This window comes from Patagioenas fasciata, chromosome 4 (assembly GCF_037038585.1).
Source record: "Patagioenas fasciata isolate bPatFas1 chromosome 4, bPatFas1.hap1, whole genome shotgun sequence".
Lineage (NCBI taxonomy): Eukaryota > Metazoa > Chordata > Aves > Columbiformes > Columbidae > Patagioenas > Patagioenas fasciata.
Window position 1 is genome coordinate 75,739,011 of NC_092523.1, and position 12,054 is coordinate 75,751,064.

Sequence of the window (12,054 nt, forward strand, 5' to 3'; positions counted from 1 at the left end):
TAACGTTAGCAGCATAAATCCTCTAAAAATAATTACATTGCTTCTACCTCAGGCTGTAAACTTGGGTGTGTTGTTAAACAGCTGTTGCGTTTCACTCTCCAAATGACCAGAATGATTCAAGGTGCAAAGCAACTGGGTCTTCTCCCAGGTGAGAGATGCTCCACAAATCTAAGACTCCTATTATTTGCCTGTCCATCCAGACACATAGAGGAGAAAGTTATTTACCACTGGGGATTTTTCATCTGTGACTTACACTAATGAATGCATCTCTTTTTTCAGTTCTCTATCCAGCTTTTTGAGTTATTTACTTGATATTAATTACCTAAAACCAGTCACTATTTTGCAGAGCCCTTACACCCAAGTAGCATTATTTCTTATTGTAAGGGCACAGCAAGGTTAAATACCAAATGCCACTCAATGTGATTTTGCAGAGATTTTGGGCATATGGAGTCACCAAAGCACCTGAGTCCATCATCAGATCCACTTGGCATTCGTAATCAGGAGTGAGCTGATTGTCTTTGCATAACTCTGCAGTTGAGTGGGGACCCTCTAAACTAGTTCATCTGATAACATCTTGGCCAAACTTCCATTTTGTGTACTTGGCTAGGCAGTCTCTCCTTGCTTTGAAAACTGATTTTATATCCTGGCATTTTTTTCTTGTTTCAGTTTGATGTTTGTAGGTGCCAGTCTAGAGGCTGCTATTTTTTAAACTTTTTTCATTTCCTTGCATGTTTGCTTTAAAACGATTTGTTGGTATTGAGTGTGATGTATTTTAAATGGCTAAAATACAGCACATTGATGTAGATTCGATAGAAATTGATTTGAGACTGCAGCAAGCATGGTACCTTCACATGTTAAAATCGGAAGGTATCATAGTTTCTGAAGTAGCGAATGCTAGCACCTGAGTAGTATTCACTGTCAAGCTCAGACTAAAGCCTATTTCTTTAAATGGGTTTAAGTTACTCTCTGGGCTGCAGATACTTACAGTTTTCTGTACTTTGAACCAAATCAAAGTTTGTTTTCCAGTTGTCCAAGGAGAATAATTTTACGAACCCTACAGTGGACATTACTTTAGAAACCTGTATGAACATAATCACGCAGCACTTTTTAAAAATCAAAAGTAACCTCAAAAAGGTTTTTGCTGCATAAGGAATGGCTGGAGCTCACATGTGCCTACTGAGGGTAAAGGGCTCTAAATTTCATCTCCATTCTCTGATCCGCAGGGGCAATTCCTCTCAACCTGATCCCAAAGTCTGCGGCAAACTTGTATTTAAGAGCCCTTGGGAGAGTATTTCATGGCTTGGAGATTAGAAAGCAAGAACTGAAACTGGAAAGTGCTTCATGGTGTCTCTTTAACAGCTTAGGATTGATTCATTTTAGTATTTGTGTCTGGGTCGTATTCACTGCTGCCTCATAGATCAATGGCACGGTGGAGTCCCAGCTCTTGTTGATGCAGCATATGGGAACAGGATCCATTATCTTTAGTTCCCAGGACTATAAAATGTCTAATAAACTCAGCAGCAAGAGTGCCAGATTTCTGCAGCACTGCCAGCTGCTCTAGCCTTGTTGTCTATTATGCTATGTTTTTAGTTTCATTATTGATGGGGAACGCTGATAGTCAAGCAAATGATGTCGCTTGCAGATTCGACGCACTTTACTAAATCATCAATGATATTTCAGGGTTTTAAGAGGGTAACAATAAAAGAAAACCAGTCAGAAAACAGCCCCTGGCACCTACAGAGTGAATTCATGGGTCACCTGGCTTACTCCTCCTTTGGAAACTAGGCCTCCAAAGTTGTGCCTATGGGATTTGTATGTTAGCACTCATTGCAGAAGACAGGGGAAAACAAAAATCGTGCCTACCAGAGCAAGGAAGAGACCCAGGTGTGGGAGACCAAGGCTCACAGAAGGAGCAAAGCCATTTGGTAGAAATCCTCTTCACTGTGGCGCACTCCTAGTCTTTCCCCATCCTGCCTCCTCCTTTTTCTTCTACCAGACAGGACCTGGATCAGAAAACAGGAGAAATCCTCAGTTCAACACCTAATTAAAAAATATTTGCTCATTATCTCATAAGCCTCTTTCTCCCACGTCAGCACGACTTGTAAAGGTGACTTCAGCTGCTGTGCCTCCTCTTGCAAGGAGGGAGGGATTCATGCTGCAATGAGAAATCAATTTAAATTCACATGGGCACAGTCAATCCTTAATCATATCAGCAAACTCAGGCTGGCTGCAGGAATCTCAGTAGGAAGTTCAAAAGCCTGAGTTCCAAATATTCATCCCCTATGGCAGAACACAAGTCAGGGCATTCCTGACTGTTAGCTTGCTGATCCAGCAATTTTCCCAGTCTCTTCTCTAGCTGTTTACATTATAAATTGTTTCTCCCCTGTTTTTGCCACCCACCACTCTGTGGGTCCTGGTATACCTTTGGAATAAATTCCATAACTGCCCTGAAAATGGGGCAAAACATGATCTCGCATATGGACATTTTTACGGTGGGTTGGGGGAACAGCTACCTACTCTGCTTTGCTTGTTCCCTGTGCATTGTCACGAGGGGAATGTTGCAGTTCCTGACCAGTATTAGTTTTTATTGCTTTCTTTACTCCCCTGGGACATGGAGATCAAGCGCAGCTGGGGTAAATTAGGCAACATTTTCAGTCTCTAGTGTCTTTAGCTGAGGCACTTCAAAATCAGTAGCAGGCACTCAAATGGAAGCCAGTTAATGTGACCCAGCATGCACAGCTCCCATTTAATCCACTGACTATTGATGCCTTTGATCAATCTCTAGATATTATTTCTTGCAAAGATAATCCTTTATCCCACAGGCAGGATCAGCTTCTGTATCTTGGACATCTTGGACATGGGAAAACAACATTTGTAGCATTAACACTGGTATAAATGCAGAAGAAAATGTTTCCTTGGGTCTTACCTGGGATAATGTCTGTATGGCGGTGATTGGCGTAGCTATCAGCCATGCATATAGTCAGGCTGCTCTTGGTTTGCAGGTCTGCTGGCACTGTTAAATGCTTGTGTGCTTCTGCCAACGTTTCTGCAAGGAACAGAAAGAAAGAAATTTGTGATCCAGAAGTTTCTTTTAAAGCACGTGGATCAGAGTTTTTGTGCAAACTACTTTCTTCAATTATTTAAAATTTGCTGTAATTACTGGGTATTTAAGAATATTCTAGGGAATAATTTCTGGGCTCTTCTGTTTTTCCCTTTACTGCCACATAGAGTCACAGCCATTAGAAATGCTAAAGGATTACTTTCATGAAAATGAAAGAGATGGCAATGGCATGTTTGACATAAACATGATTTCTGCTTGGTGAAGCTGTGTATCCTGATCAGAAGACAATAAGAGATGGAGGATTCATTACTTCCATCAATACATCATTCAGAGTTTTTAAGCCTTCTTCTTAGAAAATGCATTCCTGCTGTCTTGGATTTGTCTGTCTCAAGCTTCCAGCTACTGGGTCTTGGTATTTCCTGCATTAAAGAACTTCAGGGTTCCCAGTGTTTCATGAAGTACATTGTAATTGAGTCAACTCTCATTCTTCTTTCTGATAAGCTAAACAGATTGTGCTCTGTGTTTCTCACTCTAAAATACTTCCTTCAGCTCTTAAACTGTTTTTGTGGCACTTGGTGTGGCTTTTTCTTCTGTGCAGTCACCAATTTAGTTACACCCTTATTAAAATAGATGGACTCTGGAGCTGAGTGCACTGTAAGGAACTGGCCTGTTCTAGACTATATACAACCTAAAAAGCCTGTACCTGAATCTGCTCACATTCCTCTCTTCGTATACAGGGATTATTTTACCTCGTTTTAGCGTGGCTTTGCCCTGGCAACCTCTATCCTGTTGCTTGTCCACTATGACCTTAAATCCTTTGCTGTTATGGTGGGGTTACCCTGCTGCCCATTTCCAGGAGTGGTTTCCAATCCACATCCATTCCCTTTCCTCCTGCCTGTAGTTAGATGCAATTTGAGTGATCTTCCCTTACCAAATGTTGCACCACCTTCCACGTGATTTAGTTTGCCTGGGATACTTTTAGAGGGCTGGCTAACACCTAACATAGGGTGCTGCTCTAGTGCCTCCTGTGCCAGCTCCACAGCAGCTTTTCCCTGGGAAGCAACTGTGGTCCATGGAAGATCATAAAATGAATCCCCCTGGCCTGTCTCCTTAAGGCCATAAAATGTGAAAAAATGAATTCCTCTCCTCCATCGGTGCATTTGGTGCTCCTGGCCCCATCTCTGTGGCAGACCTGTTGCTACCTGCCACATCTTTTGGATTTCATGAAGAGTCTTGGGTGGAAAATGTTTTCAATGTCTCGGTCATTTCTGACCTGCAGTGGAAGCACTTCCATTCGAATCCCACTCAAAAGTACCTCAGTTCTTCATCCATTTAATGCAATCTTTACTGATATTGTGTAGTGCTTATTTTTTTAGCCACCATGCTGTACAGTACTAAGTGAAGCACCTGACAATGGAGAGAGGATTGCTGTATCACCAAATCCATTGTCAAAAAGAGAAATATTTTTTGAGACAGGTTTTCTATTTATAATAATGCTGACTGACACTAATTATCACTTAAAATCTGTATCAGCACTTCCATTTGGCATAAGAATGATGCCAGGAATCTCCTTCAGCAGCAAGAAAAATGTAATGCCTCCATGTTAGGTCCCCAGAATGGCTCTAGTGTTCTCTGCAACCACACACGGGTGTTGCTGTGTGACAGAAATGGAAAGTATTGCCCTCTCCTTTTAATATCCCTTGATTTTCCAATCGGTTTGCATGCTCAGGCCTTTGCTTTGCTGCTCAACTCCACTTTATGAGCATGGCAGGGTGATTTATTAAGGACTTTGAGTGGGAGACACGAGGGTCACGGCTGCCCCGCTCTCGGGGGGTTGGCCAAGCCCCCCTCCCCAGCTGGAGCCACGGAGCAGCTATTTGTACAGCACGTGGTGGCAGCGCAATACGGCACTCGCCCATTAAAATGCTTTCAGTGCTTGTCCTTGTGACTTAAATAAATGCTTTTGGGTTTCCAGGCGAGGGTTTTAGAGATGTCCGTCTCTTCGTTCATTTTTTTAGTCCTTTGCGTGTTGTTATTGCTTCCATTTCTTAAAGCCCCACAAATTGTAAGCCTGTGCCTTGCAGTGAAGGCATGCTGGTAAATGATTTATAGAGGGTCCTACAAATCATGTTGCATAGAGCACAGCCCCTTCCCCCACAGCAACAGTCATCATTTCAGAGCAGCACAGTCTTCGAGGGAGCTAAGCTGTCCTTTCCCTGCTGAGATTTAGGAAGCCAAACAGTAAAATGCAGCTAGAAGTGAGAGTAAACACACCACAATAACAACCCGGTATTTAAGTTTCAGCAGGGTTTAAGGTGGTAAGCTCTTGCTTATCATTGGTATTATACTGTAACATTAACAGGCATCTGTATTTTGTTTTAATGCTTTTACTGATATATACAGGGTGTTTTAAAAAGATGGACCCAATTCAAAATTACTAAATCTCGGCAACCATGAATGGCCCATGAATGAAACTCTTACAGTCCGTACAGCAGATGGAGGGAACATAGAGCATTTATAAAGAGGTTACTAAAACTTGGTAACTGATTAAACAATTTATAATCTTTTGTGTAATTTTAACATGTTGGATCCATCTTTTCAAAACACCCTGTGTAAACTCCCATATGTAAATATGTCAGCAAGGAGTTAAAATTACTTCAAGGATTAAAAGGCAAGCAGAAATTTCTAACAGTTAAATGAACTGCAGAAATCTCCATTATTAATTGTGGTCTCGACTATACCAATCCAGTCAAACCTCAGAGTAGTTGCAGCAGACCTGAGAGCACAATTTGGCTCTGTGACGCTCACTTCGGGACCTTGCAGCCAGAGAGCCCTCAGCACCACCCCAGAAAGACATCACATACGATGCTTCACAGGGCACATGACAATGCCCACGTGTACAACAAATGCTTAAAAACCCCTCAGCCCTCCCAGGCTCCCAAGCCCAGCGAAGGGATGCTCTTACCCGGCTGCCTCCCAGCAGCACCATGTGCACTTGGGTAGAGGCTCTTATGATTCATTCAGTGTAGGAAGTTTGGGGATCCGTGCTGGTCTTGGCTGGCTCAGGCGTACGGTGAATATGAAGAGCTTGTAAAATTGCCTACGCTGCTTTCTGCTTTCTCTTGTTCTCTGGGCTGAACAGAGAATCACAGAGAATAATTTAGTCTGGGAGGGACCTCTGAGGTCATGTAGGGCAACCCCTGCACGAAGCAGCGCCAATTACATCACGTTGTGCAGAGCCTTGTCCAAATGGGGTTATAACATTGCTGAGGAAGGAGACCACAGCCTCTGTGGGCTCCTGCTCCAGTGTTTTGACTGCCCTTCTTGTGAAGAAGTTTTTTTGCTAATATATAATCTGAATTTCCTGCATGCCAATTTGCATCTCTTGCCTCTTCTCCTATCCTGCTGCACCTCTCAGAAGAGTCCAGTTCAACCTTTTCTGTGCCCAACCTTCAGGTAGTTGCTCCCGGTCAAAAAGCAAAGCCCCATACTTTGTCAGTTTTAGCAGTTCCAAAGAGTTAGTTCAATGAAACATCACAAGGAAAACATTTCTGGTGCCTAGAAAGGAATGATTTGCCATTTAGTGAAACAACTAGATTAACAGATTGCAATTTAGACAAAATATTTTACCAAGGAATTTGCCAAATCGTAGAAATGAAAATATTTTTTGTTTTTTACTAAATTAAAAGTTCCTCTGGGGCTGCAAGTGGGGTGTTTATCAGCAAGGTATACCCTCAAAAATAATCAAAACACTGCTGGAGCTTTAGACTAATGTCTTAGCAAGACACACGATCTCCTTAATGGAAAAGTGAATTTTAGCCACTGTGATACTCCATCTGATGAGGACACTTAGCTGTGATGGGGTGGAATAAAGTGTTTTATTATACTAAAGTGAATCACACTGCGAGTGTTGGGGATATGGTTAATGCAAGTACAGAGAAATTACACAGTGTCTGTTTTGACTTTCTGATTTCCTCTAATGGACACACAGCCTCTGGGCCAAGTACTCGGAGAGTTCTGTGCCATGACATTTTCTCCGATTATTAGCTAGGCTTTTCCTCCAAAGTACCTGGTGGCTGTGGCTCATTCACAAACCCAGAATTTACAGCTGGGAATGTAAAGGGCTCCTTCCTGCATCCAGCATCCTTCATTTGGATCCCATTTTCCTTTAATGACACATTAGCCATTTTAAGGCATTAACTGACATCACCTGTACAATGAGGCAAATGAAGCAAAATCAACACCTCCCCACAGGGCTTTGCCTGTGGATTTTTTTAGTTCAGCCTTCATCCTCCAACCGAGGCTATTTTCCTCTCTTTAAAATCCACCTTAGCTCCCTGTTTAGGTGCTTCATCAGTGAAGGCAGCGTGCTGATGGGGAGCCGGCAGTTCGAGCCACGCTGCTCCTGCTGGAAAACTGCTTCACCGACCTTGAAGGCTGCTGGGGGATGAGGCAAATCCTGCAGAGGAAGCACACCCCTGAAAATTCAACTAGAGGGTCTTTGAATAGCGCTTTATAAGCAAGCCTCTCTGTTTCTGTACTGCTGTTGCTGATTTGAGTTTGGTTTTCTCTTTTGTTTGTTTTTCTGGTTGGACTGCCTGGGACAAACGTATCTTGGGAAGCAGAGGGACTGTTAGAGGTAAAGTCTTGGGTTCAAGTTAAACACTTCTGCATTTTACATATTGGATAAGAGGGGTTTTTATCTAAATATTCAACATGTGTCCATATATATGTATACATATACCTAAACAAAGTGACTGCTTTGTCCCACAGCCTCTTTTCCTGCTGTCGCCTCATTTCCCCCACCTGCCTCCCAGTTTCTGCCAGTTTATGTTGAAAACCCACTGAATCCCCAGCTGGTGTAAGACACTCTACTTCACTATTTAAATCTCTCTCCCCATCAATCCTTAGACTGTTTGTTTTCCCCACCGCTACTGAACCGGGCTTGTTGTGCAGAGCTGAGTTATTGCAATGGTCCGGCTTCAAATTTGTCTTGGTCTTGTCCAGGCGACAAGGAAATGCATGCAAAAATAGTCTCCTAGGAAAACTGACCGTGGAAAATTCAGCTTAAGGAGCAATAAAAGAATTTACTGCTGTCATGTGGAAACCAACAGGAGAATTTAAGTCTCCCAGAGCAAGCTCCCTCTGGGAGCATTTCTGTCCTTGGGAAAGGAAGGGAATGGTCCTCAAGATACCACCTCAGGGGCCAGTAGCTTACTGCAGTGCATGGCCATCCTGACCCATCAACCGAGGACTCCCCTGGCCAGCCCACTTGAGCACTGCAGCATCTCCTGTTGAGACTCTACCTTCCAGCTTCACAAGAAAAGGCAGGAGCTGCTCCTTGCTGAGAGCTGTTGCACCCCAGCCTGCGCGAGGAGCAAAGGGGATTACATTTCCCCAGCAGACATGGTGTTACTCCTGACCACCCCAAGAGCCACACCGCTCCCTGTCCTGGGGGTTTCTCAGTGTTCCCTCTGTCCTCTGGTCACTTTCCAGTTGTTGCCTTTTGTCAGGCAGAGCACAGGATTTGCACCCCTCACTGACCTGGAGGAGGTCTCAGAAGGCGTTTTTGTCTCCTTTCATCCAGGCACTTCTGCTGGTTTCTAGCACTCAGCCCAAAACTCGAGGGTAAACCGACATTCAGGCTCATCGCTTTCAAGAAATGGCTGAAAGCCCCAAACTGGCCTGCCTTGCATTGTTGTGGGGTCTGGGCAGGAGGGCAGGCAGCAGTCCCCACCAGTCGCAGCCCCTCAGGGCTGTATCAGCACTCTGGGCTGAGGGGCAGAGAGGCAGGGAGGTGTCCCTGCAGGGTGCTTCTGGGAAGGGATTTCCTAAGAGCCTTATGCCTATGTACATGGCTCCAGGAGTGTGCATCGCTCCTTGCAGAGCTGGGTGAGGGCAGAGCACTGCACAGCTCTAAACGCTTATTTTTCCGTGTGGCTGGCACATAGGCACCCTGAAGACTTGACAAGTTTGTATGCAAGCATCTTTCCCTGCGAGCTGTTTCTCCAAAGTCTTTGTAATTTTTGTCTCAGTTTTTTTCAGTCTCAAGCTCTTTTTCCTGCTTTACGTCATGCTTTCCATTTTAGAGATGTCAGATGATCTATGATAAACTGACAGTATGTGCAGGAACAGCAAGGAGACGAGGTCCATTTTAATGAGACTAACTCTACTGGGTAGTGAAAACTGTGCCTCGACAAGCCCCTAGATCTTGTTTCTCTTTGCAAAGCGTCTTAATGGCATAAAAGGATTTTTACACAAATAAGGAAAGGCAATTCCCAAAACAGATTTCTTTCAGTAGCCATTGAAATGGAAAGTTACCACTGAGAATTGCGTGCTCCCCTTTAAGACGTAAGAATGATCAGAAATCAGTATTCTCTTGGCTCCTGAAAACAGCCTGATATATTTCTGAATAAACAGTGTGTTTGCTTGGGATTCACTATTCACTCAGCAGATGCTGCAAGCACCCTGTGTTTTCTCTGTGGTCATCTGTAGGAGTTTGAATTACTGAAAGCAGAGGGGTGGGGAGGGAGCAAGAGAGAAAGAGCATGTGAGGGAGGATGAAGCTGTGGCTGGACTTCAGTCAAGGGAACCTTGCAAATGGGCTTAGATATAAATGCTTTTTATTATCATGTGTGTTCCTTGACTTTGTTACTATGGCTTGAGAAGACTATTGGTACACTCCCTGCCCGCTGGCACAGAGATCGAATCACACGTATGGATAGTGCCACCTAGCACTGGCTCAATACGACCCACTCCTTCAGTGGCACAGGCAGAGTTTGGATGCTTGAGAGGTAGGAGGAGTGCAGACAAATAACAAAGCTCAAGGTAAACGTGAGAAAGCACCATTGTGCTCTCCAGTCCTGTGGCATTTGAGGAAAGGACTTGGTGCTTTCATCCCCTGTGTAGCATCATTATTCTCTGCGGATGGAGAAGTCACGACGAAAACTTTTGGTCCTGTTACTGTCTAATAACTAGCATGTTGGTAGGCAATTAAATGCAAAGGCAATTTCAGGGCTGTATTCATTTTCTGACTCCCCATGGAAATCACTGCTCGTTCTTACCTCCAATGCAGATTCAAGTAACACGGCATGTGAAGTCAATCTTCACGGGCAAGTTATTAGTCTTTTGGGCAGACTGGGCTCATACTTCATGCTGGTTGCCAATACAATCTTGGTGAATTTTGGAGAGGTAATTGTAGTTCAAATAGGGTCAGCGTACAAGGCCAAGGCTGTTGACGGCTATTTTCTGAGGTTTGCTGCGGTCAGGAATGCCTGTGACATCTATTTCAATTCAGACTCCTTCAGAAACCAGAAAGACATCTTCACTTAGGCCTTTACTTAAGGAATTCCTTACCATAGGATAGAGACTTGAACTACAATGTAATTACATACAAACCCTCAGCAATTACATGATACACAAAACAATTTATGCATACCAGCACTAGCTAAACACAAAAAGACAGCTCGTCCTGCTGCAAGTTGCAAAGAAGAGCTCTCTTTCAATGGTTTATTTTTAATGCAGACACCACTGGCTTAATATGTTCTGGAGCATCTACAGAGAATAATTTGTAAGGAATATAGTTTTTAAATCTTGCTTTCCAGGGAAGTATTTTTTTATCTAGTACTCTTGCCTAAGCTATTTTTGGACCCAAATATACAAATTCTAACATTTTCTGGGCAACACTGTGAAAAATTGAATAGATGAATAGGAGATATAAAATACTCCAGACTGCGTAAGAGTTATCCAGTCCAGTTTGCCTGTTCTTTACTGAAATGTGGATTTAGTGATGATTTGTTCAAGCCTGCAGGAAATCTTATTTATCTATGTATTTAAAAAAAGAAATTAAAAAAACAAATGTTCTGATCTAAAATTCTATTTCTGAGTACAAATGACTGCTGTATTTTTTCATCTAGGTCTGGAATATCTCTCCAAGGTAACTAGAGTCTATTCTTAAGTTTACTCTTTGTTTGTAAAAGTCAAGTTTGTTTAAACAGGTGTAGAAAATTCCACATACCCACTGATAAGAGCATATTAACCAATTTTTAAAAGTCTGATCAGAACAACTGCAGGAAAGAGATCAACATTATCTTGATGGGTATTCCAAGTGTTAAATTTGACTTCAGCAATACTAAATACTAAAATGGGTTCCCAGACAAGAATTGTAAATCTTGTATTTAAGAAAAAAGAAAGTGCGATCCTAGAAAACAGATGCAGATTTCTCCACATCTCTGCAAGTGTCCAATCTCTGCACATCTGCTCAATAGCTTTAGCAGTGGGACACGTGTGTGATTTATTCACTTTCAGATCTTCCCAAGGAGGGAAGCAACGCAATATTAAAATCTCCTGTTGCTAGTCAGTGAGTAGATGGTATTCGCCGTGGGAAGAGCAGTAAGGCGGGCTTGTGAAGGCACAGACAGCTGTAGCTGCTACCTTTTTAGAATAAGGTGAATGGAGTAAGGTGACAAAGAAAGCTTTGATTTCCATCCATCAGGACAGCAAACAAACAAAACAAACAGAGCAGGTGGGCACGCACAGTGACACCAAGACAGGCATGGGGAGTACCAGCTCAGCGCAGCATAGCCATGCGCATCACCAAAGCGATACTGGGGTGGTGACAGCAGGACAGATGTGTTGCTGTGGTGCTCTGACCCAGCCGATAGACCCTGCACTCCTCTCTTCAGACGGCTAACATAGATAGCTGGGACCAGGGCCTTTTCTGCACTAAGGGCCCCCTTATTGCTCCTTTGGGGACCTTGTCGCTAGCAGCAGCTCGGGGACAAAAAAGCCCAAGGCCTTTGGGTACCATGGATCTCACAGCCATGAAACAGCAGGGAGATGCCAGAGGACATATGGAGCACAGCCGGTGGCAGTTACTGCCCAGGCACCTAAAACCAGCCCTGTAAATGGCTTAACAGCATCACAGCAAACACCTGCATGTGCTTGCTGTGCCTCATTGTGAGGTCACTGCATCTATAATAAGTTTGTGTCGC

At 43.5% G+C, this 12,054-nt stretch overlaps 2 long non-coding RNA genes across 4 annotated transcripts in view; one reads left to right on the top strand and one right to left on the bottom strand.

The window, feature by feature from the left end:
• The window catches only part of LOC139827855 (uncharacterized), a 56,240-nt gene that overhangs the window by 28,458 nt on the left and 15,728 nt on the right, over nucleotides 1-12,054 (top strand). The gene's annotated exons all lie outside the window — the stretch shown is intronic.
• Nucleotides 1-12,054, bottom strand: part of LOC139827854 (uncharacterized) — a 145,399-nt gene that overhangs the window by 26,930 nt on the left and 106,415 nt on the right. For all 3 annotated transcript variants that reach the window (XR_011738936.1, XR_011738937.1, XR_011738935.1), the window contains exons 4-7: nucleotides 10,126-10,362; nucleotides 6,027-6,195; nucleotides 2,927-3,046; nucleotides 1,864-2,003 (exon numbers count right to left, since the gene is read on the bottom strand). This is a non-coding gene — a long non-coding RNA (uncharacterized lncRNA). The remainder of the gene's footprint in view (nucleotides 1-1,863; nucleotides 2,004-2,926; nucleotides 3,047-6,026; nucleotides 6,196-10,125; nucleotides 10,363-12,054) is intronic.